Raw genomic sequence first — 15,321 nt, 5'->3', positions numbered from 1 at the left:
GCAGCAGTGATAGGATTGGAGAGGTTCGGTGAGCAAATGAAGACCCTTTGAAGTCATTATGCATGGTACCCATTACACGGGTCTTAACTCTCCAGGTTTAAGGTATTCTTCCTTCAGCTAAAACATGCATGTGGAACCCAAGTATGATCAACCATGTGAACGGGAGACGTGTTCAAATATGTCTCAGTTTTCCTCCCCTGGTACTCGGGTGCAACATTCCAGACGCTTTACTAACACTCTCCCCACTTGGAGAGTCAGCGCCTTTAACCTCCTGTTTGGCCCAGTTTGCAATTTCTGCGGAAGATGAACAGGAATAGCGAGAACCAATGAGAGACTAGCTGGAGGTGTCTGGACGGGCAAATTTAACTCTCATTTCCCACCAGGAAGAGGATATAACCGAAGGCTCAGCGTGCCGTGCCGGAACCAGATTAGGGCCTGAAGCCATCCTGCGGTGTTGCGGCCAGGTCACAAGAAAGCAAGTTGAAGAAAGGAGCTCAGGAGCACTGTAATTCTCAAACCTGCAGAGTTATAAATGACAGCTATCGTCCAAAAATAGACTGAAGTAAGGCTGCCAAGAGGACTTGAAAGCGTGGCAGAATTGCAGGAAACCGATTTCAGGAGGTAGACTGGAATTGCATTGAAAGCATAGGAAAAGAGGCAGAACGTCCACAATGATGCACTTGGCCAAAAAGGGCGTATGCGTTTTTTCCTGAATATATTCAGGAAAAAACGCATACGCCCTTTTTGGCCAACCAAGCAAGCTTGCAAAGGAAATCTGCACTACAATGAAGTCTCACTTCCCCCGGTCAAAAGGGCCATCTGAAAACAGTGTAAAATCCAGAAAGGCAGGACAGGCCATGGAGAACTGGGAGCCTTGTTATGCTGATGGGCGGGATGTAAATTGCCAACAACCACTCGGGAGAAGTGTATGGTGTTTCCTGAAACATCTAAAAAACAAAGCAACAGAACCTAGGGCACTTCCACTTATGGTCCTATAGCTTAGGGAAATTAAAATCAAAAAGACACAGCCACCCCAAAGTTTGGAACGGCTCTGTTTACAAGAACCTCGTTTACAGTACAAGTTCAACATCGCAGAAAGTGAAAACTGGGTAAAGAAGTTGTGGTATTCACTTACAAAGCAATATCACTCAGCAATGAAATCTATGTCATCAGGCCTTTAGCAGCACAATGAGTGGATTCAGGTATGATGATTCTAACTGAAATAAGTCACACAGAAAAAGAAACATCATAAGATATCAGTAATACACGGAATGTAAACTTGGCTACACAGGAACTGAATTACAGAACAGAACAGGGTCTCAAATTTAGAAAACCAACTTATGCTTGCTTAAGGGTAAAGGTGAGTTGGGGTGCTGCATAAACCAGAGATTGAAATGAGCACAGATAAATTTCCTTAAGTCAAATATGGAATAGACAAGAGCTACTCCTTGCTCAACGAAATGGACTCAACACCGCATATTAAACGCCTAAGAATGTACCTGACTAGTAAGTATCTTAAAACCTATGGATTGCTATGTCTCCGAAAGAGAATCAAGCATGTGTACAGGGGCATAAACGCAGCAGTGATAGGATTGGAGAGGTTCGGTGAGCAAATGAAGACCCTTTGAAGTCATATTGCATGGTACCCATTCCACGTGTCTCAACTCTCCAGGTTTAAGGTATTCTTCCTTCAGCTAAAACATGCATGTGGAACCCAAGTATGATCAACCATGTGAACGGGAGACGTGTTCAAATATGTCTCAGTTTTCCTCCCCTGGTACTCGGGTGCAACATTCCAGACGCTTTACTAACACTCTCCCCACTTGGAGAGTCAGCGCCTTTAACCTCCTGTTTGGCCCAGTTTGCAATTTCTGCGGAAGATGAACAGGAATAGCGAGAACCAATGAGAGACTATCTGGAGGTGTCTGGACGGGCAAATTTAACTCTCATTTCCCACCAGGAAGAGGAAATAACCAAAGGCTCAGCGTGCCGTGCCGGAACCAGATTAGGGCCTGAAGCCATCCTGCGGTGTTGCGGCCAGGTCACAAGAAAGCAAGTTGAAGAAAGGAGCTCAGGGGCACTGTAATTCACAAACCTGCAGAGTTATAAATGACAGCTATCGTCCAAAAATAGACTGAAGTCAGGCTGCCAAGAGGACTTGAAAGCGGGGCAGAATTGCAGGAAACCGATTTCAGGAGGTAGACTGGAATTGCATTGAAAGCATAGGAAAAGAGGCAGAACGTCCACAATGATGCACTTGGCCAAAAAGGGCGTATGCGTTTTTTCCTGAATATATTCAGGAAAAAACGCATACGCACTTTTTGGCCAACCAAGCAAGCTTGCAAAGGAAATCTGCACTACAATGAAGTCTCACTTCCCCCCGGTCAAAAGGGCCATCTGAAAAAAGTGTAAAATCCAGAAAGGCAGGACAGGCCATGGAGAACTGGGAGCCTTGTTATGCTGATGGGCGGGATGTAAATTGCCAACAACCACTCGGGAGAAGTGTATGGTGTTTCCTGAAACATCTAAAAAACAAAGCAACAGAGCCTAGGGCACTGCCACTTATGGTCTTATAGCTTAGGGAAATTAAAATCAAAAAGACACAGCCACCCCAAAGTTTGGGACGCCTCTGTTTACAAGAACCTCGTTTACAGTACAAGTTCAACATCGCAGAAAGTGAAAAATGGATAAAGAAGTTGTAGTATTTACTTAAAAAGCAATATCACTCAGCAATGAAATCTATGTCATCAGGCCCTTAGCATCACAATGAGTGGATTCAGGTATGATGATTCTAACTGAAATAAGTCACACAGAAAAAGAAACATCATAAGATATCAGTAATACACGGAATGTAAACTTGGCTACACAGGAACTGAATTACAGAACAGAACAGGGTCTCAAATTTAGAAAACCAACTTATGCTTGCTTAAGGGTAAAGGTGAGTTGGGGTGCTGCATAAAACCAGAGATTGAAATGAGCACAGATAAAGTTCCTTAAGTCAAATATGGAATAGACAAGAGCTACTCCTTGCTCAACGAAATGGACTCAACACCGCATATTAAACGCCTAAGAATGTACCTGACTAGTAAGTATCGTAAAACCTATGGATTGCTATGTCTCCAAAAGAGAATCAAGCATGTGTACAGGGGCATAAACGCAGCAGTGATAGGATTGGAGAGGTTCGGTGAGCAAATGAAGACCCTTTGAAGTCATATTGCATGGTACCCATTACACGGGTTTCAACTCTCCAGGTTTAAGGTATTCTTCCTTCAGCTAAAACATGCATGTGGAACCCAAGTACGATCAACCATGTGAACGGGAGACGTGTTCAAATATGTCTCAGTTTTCCTCCCCTGGTACTCGGGTGCAACATTCCAGACGCTTTACTAACACTCTCCCCACTTGGAGAGTCAGCGCCTTTAACCTCCTGTTTGGCCCACTTTGCAATTTCTGCGGAAGATGAACAGGAATAGCGAGAACCAATGAGAGACTAGCTGGAGGTGTCTGGACGGGCAAATTTAACTCTCATTTCCCACCAGGAAGAGGAAATAACCGAAGGCTCAGCGTGCCGTGCCGGAACCAGATTAGGGCCTGAAGCCATCCTGCGGTGTTGCGGCCAGGTCACAAGAAAGCGAGTTGAAGAAAGGAGCTCAGGAGCACTGTAATTCTCAAACCTGCAGAGTTATAAATGACAGCTATCGTCCAAAAATAGACTGAAGTAAGGCTGCCAAGAGGACTTGAAAGCGGGGCAGAATTGCAGGAAACCGATTTCAGGAGGTAGACTGGAATTGCATTGAAAGCATAGGAAAAGAGGCAGAACGTCCACAATGATGCACTTGGCCAAAAAGGGCGTATGCGTTTTTTCCTGAATATATTCAGGAAAAAACGCATACGCCCTTTTTGGCCAACCAAGCAAGCTTGCAAAGGAAATCTGCACTACAATGAAGTCTCACTTCCCCCCGGTCAAAAGGGCCATCTGAAAAAAGTGTAAAATCCAGAAAGGCAGGACAGGCCATGGAGAACTGGGAGCCTTCTTATGCTGATGGGCGGGATGTAAATTGCCAACAGACACTGGGGAGAAGTGTATGGTGTTTCCTGAAACATCTAAAAAACAAAGCAACAGAGCCTAGGGCACTGCCACTTATGGTCTTATAGCTTAGGGAAATTAAAATCAAAAAGACACAGCCACCCCAAAGTTTGGGACGCCTCTGTTTACAAGAACCTCGTTTACAGTACAAGTTCAACATCGCAGAAAGTGAAAAATGGATAAAGAAGTTGTGGTATTTACTTAGAAAGCAATATCACTCAGCAATGAAATCTATGTCATCAGGCCCTTAGCATCACAATGAGTTGATTCAGGTATGATGATTCTAACTGAAATAAGTCACACAGAAAAAGAAACATCATAAGATATCAGTAATACACGGAATGTAAACTTGGCTACACAGGAACTGAATTACAGAACAGAACAGGGTCTCAAATTTAGAATACCAACTTATGCTTGCTTAAGGGTAAAGGTGAGTTGGGGTGCTGCATAAAACCAGAGATTGAAATGAGCACAGATAAAGTTCCTTAAGTCAAATATGGAATAGACAAGAGCTACTCCTTGCTCAACGAAATGGACTCAACACCGCATATTAAACGCCTAAGAATGTACCTGACTAGTAAGTATCGTAAAACCTATGGATTGCTATGTCTCCAAAAGAGAATCAAGCATGTGTACAGGGGCATAAACGCAGCAGTGATAGGATTGGAGAGGTTCGGTGAGCAAATGAAGACCCTTTGAAGTCATATTGCATGGTACCCATTACACGGGTTTCAACTCTCCAGGTTTAAGGTATTCTTCCTTCAGCTAAAACATGCATGTGGAACCCAAGTACGATCAACCATGTGAACGGGAGACGTGTTCAAATATGTCTCAGTTTTCCTCCCCTGGTACTCGGGTGCAACATTCCAGACGCTTTACTAACACTCTCCCCACTTGGAGAGTCAGCGCCTTTAACCTCCTGTTTGGCCCACTTTGCAATTTCTGTGGAAGATGAACAGGAATAGCGAGAACCAATGAGAGGCTAGCTGGAGGTGTCTGGATGGGCAAATTTAACTCTCATTTCCCACCAGGAAGAGGAAATAACCAAAGGCTCAGCATGCCGTACCGGAACCAGATTAGGGCCTGAAGCCATCCTGCGGTGTTGCGGCCAGGTCACAAGAAAACGAGTTGAAGAAAGGAGCTCAGGGGCAGTGTAATTCACAAACCTGCAGAGTTATAAATGACAGCTATCGTCCAAAAATAGACTGAAGTAAGGCTGCCAAGAGGACTTGAAAGCGGGGCAGAATTGCAGGAAACCGATTTCAGGAGGTAGACTGGAATTGCATTGAAAGCATAGGAAAAGAGGCAGAACGTCCACAATGATGCACTTGGCCAAAAAGGGCGTATGCGTTTTTTCCTGAATATATTCAGGAAAAAACGCATACGCCCTTTTTGGCCAACCAAGCAAGCTTGCAAAGGAAATCTGCACTACAATGAAGTCTCACTTCCCCCCGGTCAAAAGGGCCATCTGAAAAAAGTGTAAAATCCAGAAAGGCAGGACAGGCCATGGAGAACTGGGAGCCTTGTTATGCTGATGGGCGGGATGTAAATTGCCAACAACCACTCGGGAGAAGTGTATGGTGTTTCCTGAAACATCTAAAAAACAAAGCAACAGAACCTAGGGCACTTCCACTTATGGTCCTATAGCTTAGGGAAATTAAAATCAAAAAGACACAGCCACCCCAAAGTTAGGAACGGCTCTGTTTACAAGAACCTTGTTTACAGTACAAGTTCAACATCGCAGAAAGTGAAAAATGGATAAAGAAGTTGTGGTATTCACTTACAAAGCAATATCACTCAGCAATGAAATCTATGTCATCAGGCCCTTAGCAGCACAATGAGTGGATTCAGGTATGATGATTCTAACTGAAATAAGTCACACAGAAAAAGAAACATCATAAGATATCAGTAATACACGGAATGGAAACTTGGCTACACAGGAACTGAATTACAGAACAGAACAGGGTCTCAAATTTAGAAAACCAACTTATGCTTGCTTAAGGGTAAAGGTGAGTTGGGGTGCTGCATAAAACCAGAGATTGAAATGAGCACAGATAAAGTTCCTTAAGCCAAATATGGAATAGACTAGAGCTACTCCTTGCTCAACGAAATGGACTCAACACCGCATATTAAACGCCTAAGAATGTACCTGACTTGTAAGTATCTTAAAACCTATGGATAGCTATATCTCCAAAAGAGAATCAAGCATGTGTACAGGGGCATAAACGCAGCAGTGATAGGATTGGAGAGGTTCGGTGAGCAAATGAAGACCCTTTGAAGTCATATTGCATGGTACCCATTAAACGGGTCTTAACTCTCCAGGTTTAAGGTATTCTTCCTTCAGCTAAAACATGCATGTGGAACCCAAGTATGATCAACCATGTGAACTGGAGACGTGTTCAAATATGTCTCAGTTTTCCTCCCCTGGTGCTCGGGTGCAACATTCCAGACGCTTTACTAACACTCTCCCCACTTGGAGAGTCAGCGCCTTTAACCTCCTGTTTGGCCCAGTTTGCAATTTCTGCGGAAGATGAACAGGAATAGTGAGAACCAATGAGAGGCTAGCTGGAGGTGTCTGGACGGGCAAATTTAACTCTCATTTCCCACCAGGAAGAGGAATTAACCAAAGGCTCAGCGTGCCGTACCGGAACCAGATTAGGGCCTGAAGCCATCCTGCGGTGTTGCGGCCAGGTCACAAGAAAGCGAGTTGAAGAAAGGAGCTCAGGGGCACTGTAATTCAAAAACCTGCAGAGTTATAAATGACAGCTATCGTCCAAAAATAGACTGAAGTAAGGCTGCCAAGAGGACTTGAAAGCGGGGCAGAATTGCAGGAAACCGATTTCAGGAGGTAGACTGGAATTGCATTGAAAGCATAGGAAAAGAGGCAGAACGTCCACAATGATGCACTTGGCCAAAAAGGGCGTATGCGTTTTTTCCTGAATATATTCAGGAAAAAACGCATAGGCCCTTTTTGGCCAACCAAGCAAGCTTGCAAAGGAAATCTGCACTACAATAAAGTCTCACGTCCCCCCGGCCAAAAGGGCCATCTGAAAAAAGTGTAAAATCCAGAAAGGCAACAGGCCATTGAGAACTGGGAGCCTTGTTATGCTGATGGGCGGGATGTAAATTGCCAACAGACACTTGGGAGAAGTGTATGGTGTTTCCTGAAACATCTAAAAAACAAAGCAACAGAGCCTAGGGCACTGCCACTTATGGTCCTATAGCTTAGGGAAATTAAAATCAAAAAGACACAGCCACCCCAAAGTTTGGAACGGCTCTGTTTACAAGAACCTCGTTTACAGTACAAGTTCAACATCGCAGAAAGTGAAAAATGGATAAAGAAGTTGTGGTATTCACTTACAAAGCAATATCACTCAGCAATGAAATCTGTGTCATCAGGCCCTTAGCAGCACAATGAGTGGATTCAGGTATGATGATTCTAACTGAAGTAAGTCACACAGAAAAAGAAACATCATAAGATATCAGTAATACACGGAATGTAAACTTGGCTACACAGGAACTGAATTACAGAACAGAACAGGGTCTCAAATTTAGAAAACCAACTTATGCTTGCTTAAGGGTAAAGGTGAGTTGGGGTGCTGCATAAAACCAGAGATTGAAATGAGCACAGATAAAGTTCCTTAAGTCAAATATGGAATAGACAAGAGCTACTCCTTGCTCAACGAAATGGACTCAACACCGCATATTAAACGCCTAAGAATGTACCTGACTAGTAAGTATCTTAAAACCTATGGATTGCTATGTCTCTGAAAGAGAATCAAGCATGTGTACAGGGGCATAAACGCAGCAGTGATAGGATTGGAGAGGTTCGGTGAGCAAATGAAGACCCTTTGAAGTCATATTGCATGGTACCCATTCCACGGGTCTCAACTCTCCAGGTTTAAGGTATTCTTCCTTCAGCTAAAACATGCATGTGGAACCCAAGTATGATCAACCATGTGAACGGGAGACGTGTTCAAATATGTCTCAGTTTTCCTCCCCTGGTACTCGGGTACAACATTCCAGACGCTTTACTAACACTCTCCCCACTTGGAGAGTCAGTCCCTTTAACCTCCTGTTTGGCCCAGTTTGCAATTTCTGCGGAAAATGAACAGGAATAGCGAGAACCAATGAGAGGCTAGCTGGAGGTGTCTGGACGGGCAAATTTAACTCTCATTTCCCACCAGGAAGAGGAATTAACCAAAGGCTCAGCGTGCCATGCCGGAACCACATTAGGGCCTGAAGCCATCCTGCGGTGTTGCGGCCAGGTCACAAGAAAACGAGTTGAAGAAAGGAGCTCAGGGGCACTGTAATTCACAAACCTGCAGAGTTATAAATGACAGCTATCGTCCAAAAATAGACTGAAGTAAGGCTGCCAAGAGGACTTGAAAGCGGGGCAGAATTGCAGGAAACCGATTTCAGGAGGTAGACTGGAATTGCATTGAAAGCATAGGAAAAGAGGCAGAACGTCCACAATGATGCACTTGGCCAAAAAGGGCGTATGCGTTTTTTCCTGAATATATTCAGGAAAAAACGCATAGGCCCTTTTTGGCCAACCAAGCAAGCTTGCAAAGGAAATCTGCACTACAATAAAGTCTCACGTCCCCCCGGCCAAAAGGGCCATCTGAAAAAAGTGTAAAATCCAGAAAGGCAACAGGCCATTGAGAACTGGGAGCCTTGTTATGCTGATGGGCGGGATGTAAATTGCCAACAGACACTTGGGAGAAGTGTATGGTGTTTCCTGAAACATCTAAAAAACAAAGCAACAGAGCCTAGGGCACTGCCACTTATGGTCCTATAGTTAGGGAAATTAAAATCAAAAAGACACAGCCACCCCAAAGTTTGGAACGGCTCTGTTTACAAGAACCTCGTTTACAGTACAAGTTCAACATCACAGAAAGTGAAAAATGGATAAAGAAGTTGTGGTATTCACTTTCAAAGCAATATCACTCAGCAATGAAATCTATGTCATCAGGCCCTTAGCAGCACAATGAGTGGATGCAGGTATGATGATTCTAACTGAAATAAGTCACATGGAAAAGAAACATCATAAGATATCAGTAATACACGGAATGGAAACTTGGCTACACAGGAACTGAATTACAGAACAGAACAGGGTCTCAAATTTAGAAAACCAACTTATGCTTGCTTAAGGGTAAAGGTGAGTTGGGGTGCTGCATAAAACCAGAGATTGAAATGAGCACAGATAAAGTTCCTTAAGTCAAATATGGAATAGACAAGAGCTACTCCTTGCTCAACGAAATGGACTCAACACCGCATATTAAACGCCTAAGAATGTACCTGACTAGTAAGTATCGTAAAACCTATGGATTGCTATGTCTCCAAAAGAGAATCAAGCATGTGTACAGGGGCATAAACGCAGCAGTGATAGGATTGGAGAGGTTCAGTGAGCAAATGAAGACCCTTTGAAGTCATATTGCATGGTACCCATTACACAGGTTTCAACTACCCAGGTTTAAGGTATTCTTCCTTCAGCTAAAACATGCATGTGGAACCCAAGTATGATCAACCATGTGAACGGGAGACGTGTTCAAATATGTCTCAGTTTTCCTCCCCTGGTACTCGGGTGCAACATTCCAGACGCTTTACTAACACTCTCCCCACTTGGAGAGTCAGCGTCTTTAAACTCCTGTTTGGCCCAGTTTGCAATTTCTGCGGAAGATGAACAGGAATAGCGAGAACCAATGAGAGGCTAGCTGGAGGTGTCTGGACGGGCAAATTTAACTCTCATTTCCCACCAGGAAGAGGAAATAACCAAAGGCTCAGCGTGCCGTACCGGAACCAGATTAGGGCCTGAAGCCATCCTGCGGTGTTGCGGCCAGGTCACAAGAAAGCGAGTTGAAGAAAGGAGCTCAGGGGCACTGTAATTCACAAACCTGCAGAGTTATAAATGACAGCTATCGTCCAAAAATAGACTGAAGTAAGGCTGCCAAGAGGACTTGAAAGCGGGGCAGAATTGCAGGAAACCGATTTCAGGAGGTAGACTGGAATTGCATTGAAAGCATAGGAAAAGAGGCAGAACTTCCACAATGATGCACTTGGCCAAAAAGGGCGTATGCGTTTTTTCCTGAATATATTCAGGAAAAAACGCATACGCCCTTTTTGGCCAACCAAGCAAGCTTGCAAAGGAAATCTGCACTACAATGAAGTCTCACTTCCCCCCGGTCAAAAGGGCCATCTGAAAAAAGTGTAAAATCCAGAAAGGCAGGACAGGCCATGGAGAACTGGGAGCCTTGTTATGCTGATGGGCGGGATGTAAATTGCCAACAGACACTTGGGAGAAGTGTATGGTGTTTCCTGAAACATCTAAAAAACAAAGCAACAGAGCCTAGGGCACTTCCACTTATGGTCCTATAGCTTAGGGAAATTAAAATCAAAAAGACACAGCCACCCCAAAGTTTGGAACGGCTCTGTTTACAAGAACCTCGTTTACAGTACAAGTTCAACATCGCAGAAAGTGAAAAATGGATAAAGAAGTTGTGGTATTTACTTACAAAGCAATATCACTCAGCAATGAAATCTGTGTCATCAGGCCCTTAGCAGCAGAATGAGTGGATTCAGGTATGATGATTCTAACTGAAGTAAGTCACACAGAAAAAGAAACATCATAAGATATCAGTAATACACGGAATGTAAACTTGGCTACACAGGAACGGAATTACAGAACAGAACAGGGTCTCAAGTTTAGAAAACCAACTTATGCTTGCTTAAGGGTAAAGGTGAGTTGGGGTGCTGCATAAAACCAGAGATTGAAATGAGCACAGATAAAGTTCCTTAAGTCAAATATGGAATAGACAAGAGCTACTCCTTGCTCAACGAAATGGACTCAACACCGCATATTAAACGCCTAAGAATGTACCTGACTAGTAAGTATCTTAAAACCTATGGATTGCTATGTCTCCGAAAGAGAATCAAGCATGTGTACAGGGGCATAAACGCAGCAGTGATAGGATTGGAGAGGTTCGGTGAGCAAATGAAGACCCTTTGAAGTCATATTGCATGGTACCCATTACACGGGTCTCAACTCTCCAGGTTTAAGGTATTCTTCCTTCAGCTAAAACATGCATGTGGAACCCAAGTATGATCAACCATGTGAACGGGAGACGTGTTCAAATATGTCTCAGTTTTCCTCCCCTGGTACTCGGGTGCAACATTCCAGACGCTTTACTAACACTCTCCCCACTTGGAGAGTCAGCGCCTTTAACCTCCTGTTTGGCCAAGTTTGCAATTTCTGCGGAAGATGAACAGGAATAGCGAGAACCAATGAGAGGCTAGCTGGAGTTGTCTGGACGGGCAAATTTAACTCTCATTTCCCACCAGGAAGAGGAAATAACCAAAGGCTCAGCGTGCCGTGCCGGAACCAGATTAGGGCCTGAAGCCATCCTGCGGTGTTGCGGCCAGGTCACAAGAAAGCGAGTTGAAGAAAGGAGCTCAGGGGCACTGTAATTCACAAACTTGCAGAGTTATAAATGACAGCTATCGTCCAAAAATAGACAGAAGTAAGGCTGCCAAGAGGACTTGAAAGCGGGGCAGAATTGCAGGAAACCGATTTCAGGAGGTAGACTGGAATTGCATTGAAAGCATAGGAAAAGAGGCAGAACGTCCACAATGATGCACTTGGCCAAAATGTGCGTATGAGTTTTTTCCTGAATATATTCAGGAAAAAACGCATAGGCCCTTTTTGACCAACCAAGCAAGCTTGCAAAGGAAATCTGCACTACAATAAAGTCTCATGTCCCCCCGGCCAAAAGGGCCATCTGAAAAAAGTGTAAAATCCAGAAAGGCAACAGGCCATTGAGAACTGGGAGCCTTGTTATGCTGATGGGCGGGATGTAAATTGCCAACAGACACTTGGGAGAAGTGTATGGTGTTTCCTGAAACATCTAAAAAACAAAGCAACAGAGCCTAGGGCACTGCCACTTATGGTCCTATAGCTTAGGGAAATTAAAATCAAAAAGACACAGCCACCCCAAAGTTTGGAACGGCTCTGTTTACAAGAACCTCGTTTACAGTACAAGTTCAACATCACAGAAAGTGAAAAATGGATAAAGAAGTTGTGGTATTCACTTACAAAGCAATATCACTCAGCAATGAAATCTATGTCATCAGGCCCTTAGCAGCACAATGAGTGGATGCAGGTATGATGATTCTAACTGAAATAAGACACATGGAAAAAGAAACATCATAAGATATCAGTAATACACGGAATGTAAACTTGGCTACACAGGAACTGAATTACAGAACAGAACAGGGTCTCAAATTTAGAAAAACAACTTATGCTTGCTTAAGGATAAAGGTGAGTTGGGGTGCTGCATAAAACCAGAGATTGAAATGAGCACAGATAAAGTTCCTTAAGCCAAATATGGAATAGACAAGAGCTACTCCTTGCTCAACGAAATGGACTCAACACCCCATATTACACGCATAAGAATGTACCTGACTAGTAAGTATCTTAAAACCTATGGATTGCTATGTCTCCGAAAGAGACTCAAGCATGTGTACAGGGGCATAAATGCAGCAGTGATAGGATTGGAGAGGTTCGGTGAGCAAATGAAGACCCTTTGAAGTCATATTGCATGGTACCCATTCCACGGGTTTCAACTACCCAGGTTTAAGGTATTCTTCCTTCAGCTAAAACATGCATGTGGAACCTAGAGTATGATCAACCATGTGATCGGGAGACGTGTACAAATATGTCTCAGTTTTCCTCCCCTGGTACTCGGGTGCAACATTCCAGACGCTTTACTAACACTCTCCCCACTTGGAGAGTCAGCGCCTTTAACCTCCTGTTTGGCCCAGTTTGCAATTTCTGCGGAAGATGAACAGGAATAGCGAGAACCAATGAGAGACTAGCTGGAGGTGTCTGGACGGGCAAATTTAACTCTCATTTCCCACCAGGAAGAGGAAATAACCAAAGGCTTAGCGTGCCGTGCCGGACCCAGATTAGGGCCTGAAGCCATCCTGTGGTGTTGCGGCCAGGTCACAAGAAAGCGAGTTGAAGAAAGGAGCTCAGGGGCACTGTAATTCACAAACCTGCAGAGTTATAAATGACAGCTATCGTCAAAAATAGACTGAAGTAAGGCTGCCAAGAGGACTTGAAAGCGGGGCAGAATTGCAGGAAACCGATTTCAGGAGGTAGACTGGAATTGCATTGAAAGCATAGGAAAAGAGGCAGAACGTCCACAATGATGCACTTGGCCAAAAAGGGCGTATGCGTTTTTTCCTGAATATATTCAGGAAAAAACGCATACGCCCTTTTTGGCCAACCAAGCAAGCTTGAAAAGGAAATCTGCACTACAATGAAGTCTCACTTCCCCCCGGTCAAAAGGGCCATCTGAAAAAAGTGTAAAATCCAGAAAGGCAGGACAGGCCATGGAGAACTGGGAGCCTTGTTATGCTGATGGGCGGGATGTAAATTGCCAACAACCACAAGGGAGAAGTGTATGGTGTTTCCTGAAACATCTAAAAAACAAAGCAACAGAGCCTAGGGCACTTCCACTTATGGTCCTTTAGCTTAGGGAAATTAAAATCAAAAAGACACAGCCACCCCAAAGTTTGGGACGCCTCCGTTTACAAGAACCTCGTTTACCGTACAAGTTCAATATCACAGAAAGTGAAAAATGGATAAAGAACTTGTGGTACTTACGTACAATGCAGTATCACTCAGCAATGAAATCTATGTCATCAGGCCCGTAGCAGCATAATGAGTGGATTCAGGTACGATGATTCTAACTGCAATAAGTCACACAGAAAAAGAAACATCATAAGATATCACTAATACACGGAATGTAAACTTGGCTACACAGGAACTGCATTCCAAAACAGAACAGGGTCTCAAATTTAGAAAACCAACTTATGCTTGCTTAAGGGGAAAGGTGAGTTTGGGTGCTGCATAAAACCAGAGATTGAAATGAGCACAGATAAAGTTCCTTAAGCCAAATATGGAAGAGACAAGAGCTACTCCTTGCTCAACGAAATGGACTCAACACCGCATATTAAACGCCTAAGAATGTACCTGACTAGTAAGTATCTTAAAACCTATGGATTGCTATGTCTCCAAAAGAGAATCAAGCATGTGTACAGGGGTATAAACGCAGCAGTGATAGGATTGGAGAGGTTCGGTGAGCAAATGAAGACCCTTTGAAGTCATATTGCATGGTACCAATTACACGGGTCTTAACTCTCCAGGTTTAAGGTATTCTTCCTTCAGCTAAAACATGCATGTGGAACCCAAGTATGATCAACCATGTGAACGGGAGACGTGTTCAAATATGTCTCAGTTTTCCTCCCCTGGTACTCGGGTGCAACATTCCAGACGCTTTACTAACACTCTCCCCACTTGGAGAGTCAGCGCCTTTAACCTCCTGTTTGGCCCAGTTTGCAATTTCTGCGGAAGATGAACAGGAATAGCGAGAACCAATGAGAGACTAGCTGGAGGTGTCTGGACGGGCAAATTTAACTCTCATTTCCCACCAGGAAGAGGAAATAACCAAAGGCTCAGCGTGCCGTGCCGGAACCAGATTAGGGCCTGAAGCCATCCTGCGGTGTTGTGGCCAGGTCACAAGAAAGCGAGTTGAAGAAAGGAGCTCAGGGGCACTGTAATTCACAAACCTGCAGAGTTATAAATGACAGCTATCGTCAAAAATAGACTGAAGTAAGGCTGCCAAGAGGACTTGAAAGCGGGGCAGAATTGCAGGAAACCGATTTCAGGAGGTAGACTGGAATTGCATTGAAAGCATAGGAAAAGAGGCAGAACGTCCACAATGATGCACTTGGCCAAAAAGGGCGTATGCGTTTTTTCCTGAATATATTCAGGAAAAAACGCATACGCCCTTTTTGGCCAACCAAGCAAGCTTGCAAAGGAAATCTGCACTACAATGAAGTCTCACTTCCCCCCGGTCAAAAGGGCCATCTGAAAAAAGTGTAAAATCCAGAAAGGCAGGACAGGCCATGGAGAACTGGGAGCCTTGTTATGCTGATGGGCGGGATGTAAATTGCCAACAGACACTCGGGAGAAGTGTATGGTGTTTCCTGAAACATCTAAAAAACAAAGCAACAGAACCTAGGGCACTTCCACTTATGGTCCTATAGCTTAGGGAAATTAAAATCAAAAAGACACAGCCACCCCAAAGTTTGGAACGGCTCTGTTTACAAGAACCTCGTTTACAGTACAAGTTCAACATCGCAGAAAGTGAAAAATGGATAAAGAAGTT

At 44.0% G+C, this 15,321-nt stretch overlaps 1 long non-coding RNA gene across 6 annotated transcripts in view; it reads right to left on the bottom strand.

Moving 5' to 3' along the window:
• Positions 1-2,780, bottom strand: part of LOC307188336 — a 1,520,920-nt gene extending 1,518,140 nt beyond the window's left edge. For all 6 annotated transcript variants that reach the window (XR_013828902.1, XR_013828903.1, XR_013828904.1 and 3 more), the window contains exon 1: positions 2,710-2,780. This is a non-coding gene — a long non-coding RNA (uncharacterized lncRNA). The remainder of the gene's footprint in view (positions 1-2,709) is intronic.
• Between the last annotated feature and the right edge of the window lie 12,541 nt (positions 2,781-15,321).

Source organism: Stenella coeruleoalba (genome assembly GCF_951394435.1).
Source record: "Stenella coeruleoalba genome assembly, chromosome: 6".
Lineage (NCBI taxonomy): Eukaryota > Metazoa > Chordata > Mammalia > Artiodactyla > Delphinidae > Stenella > Stenella coeruleoalba.
The sequence above is the reverse complement of the archived record's forward strand: the minus strand, read 5'-3'. Positions and strand labels throughout refer to the sequence as shown.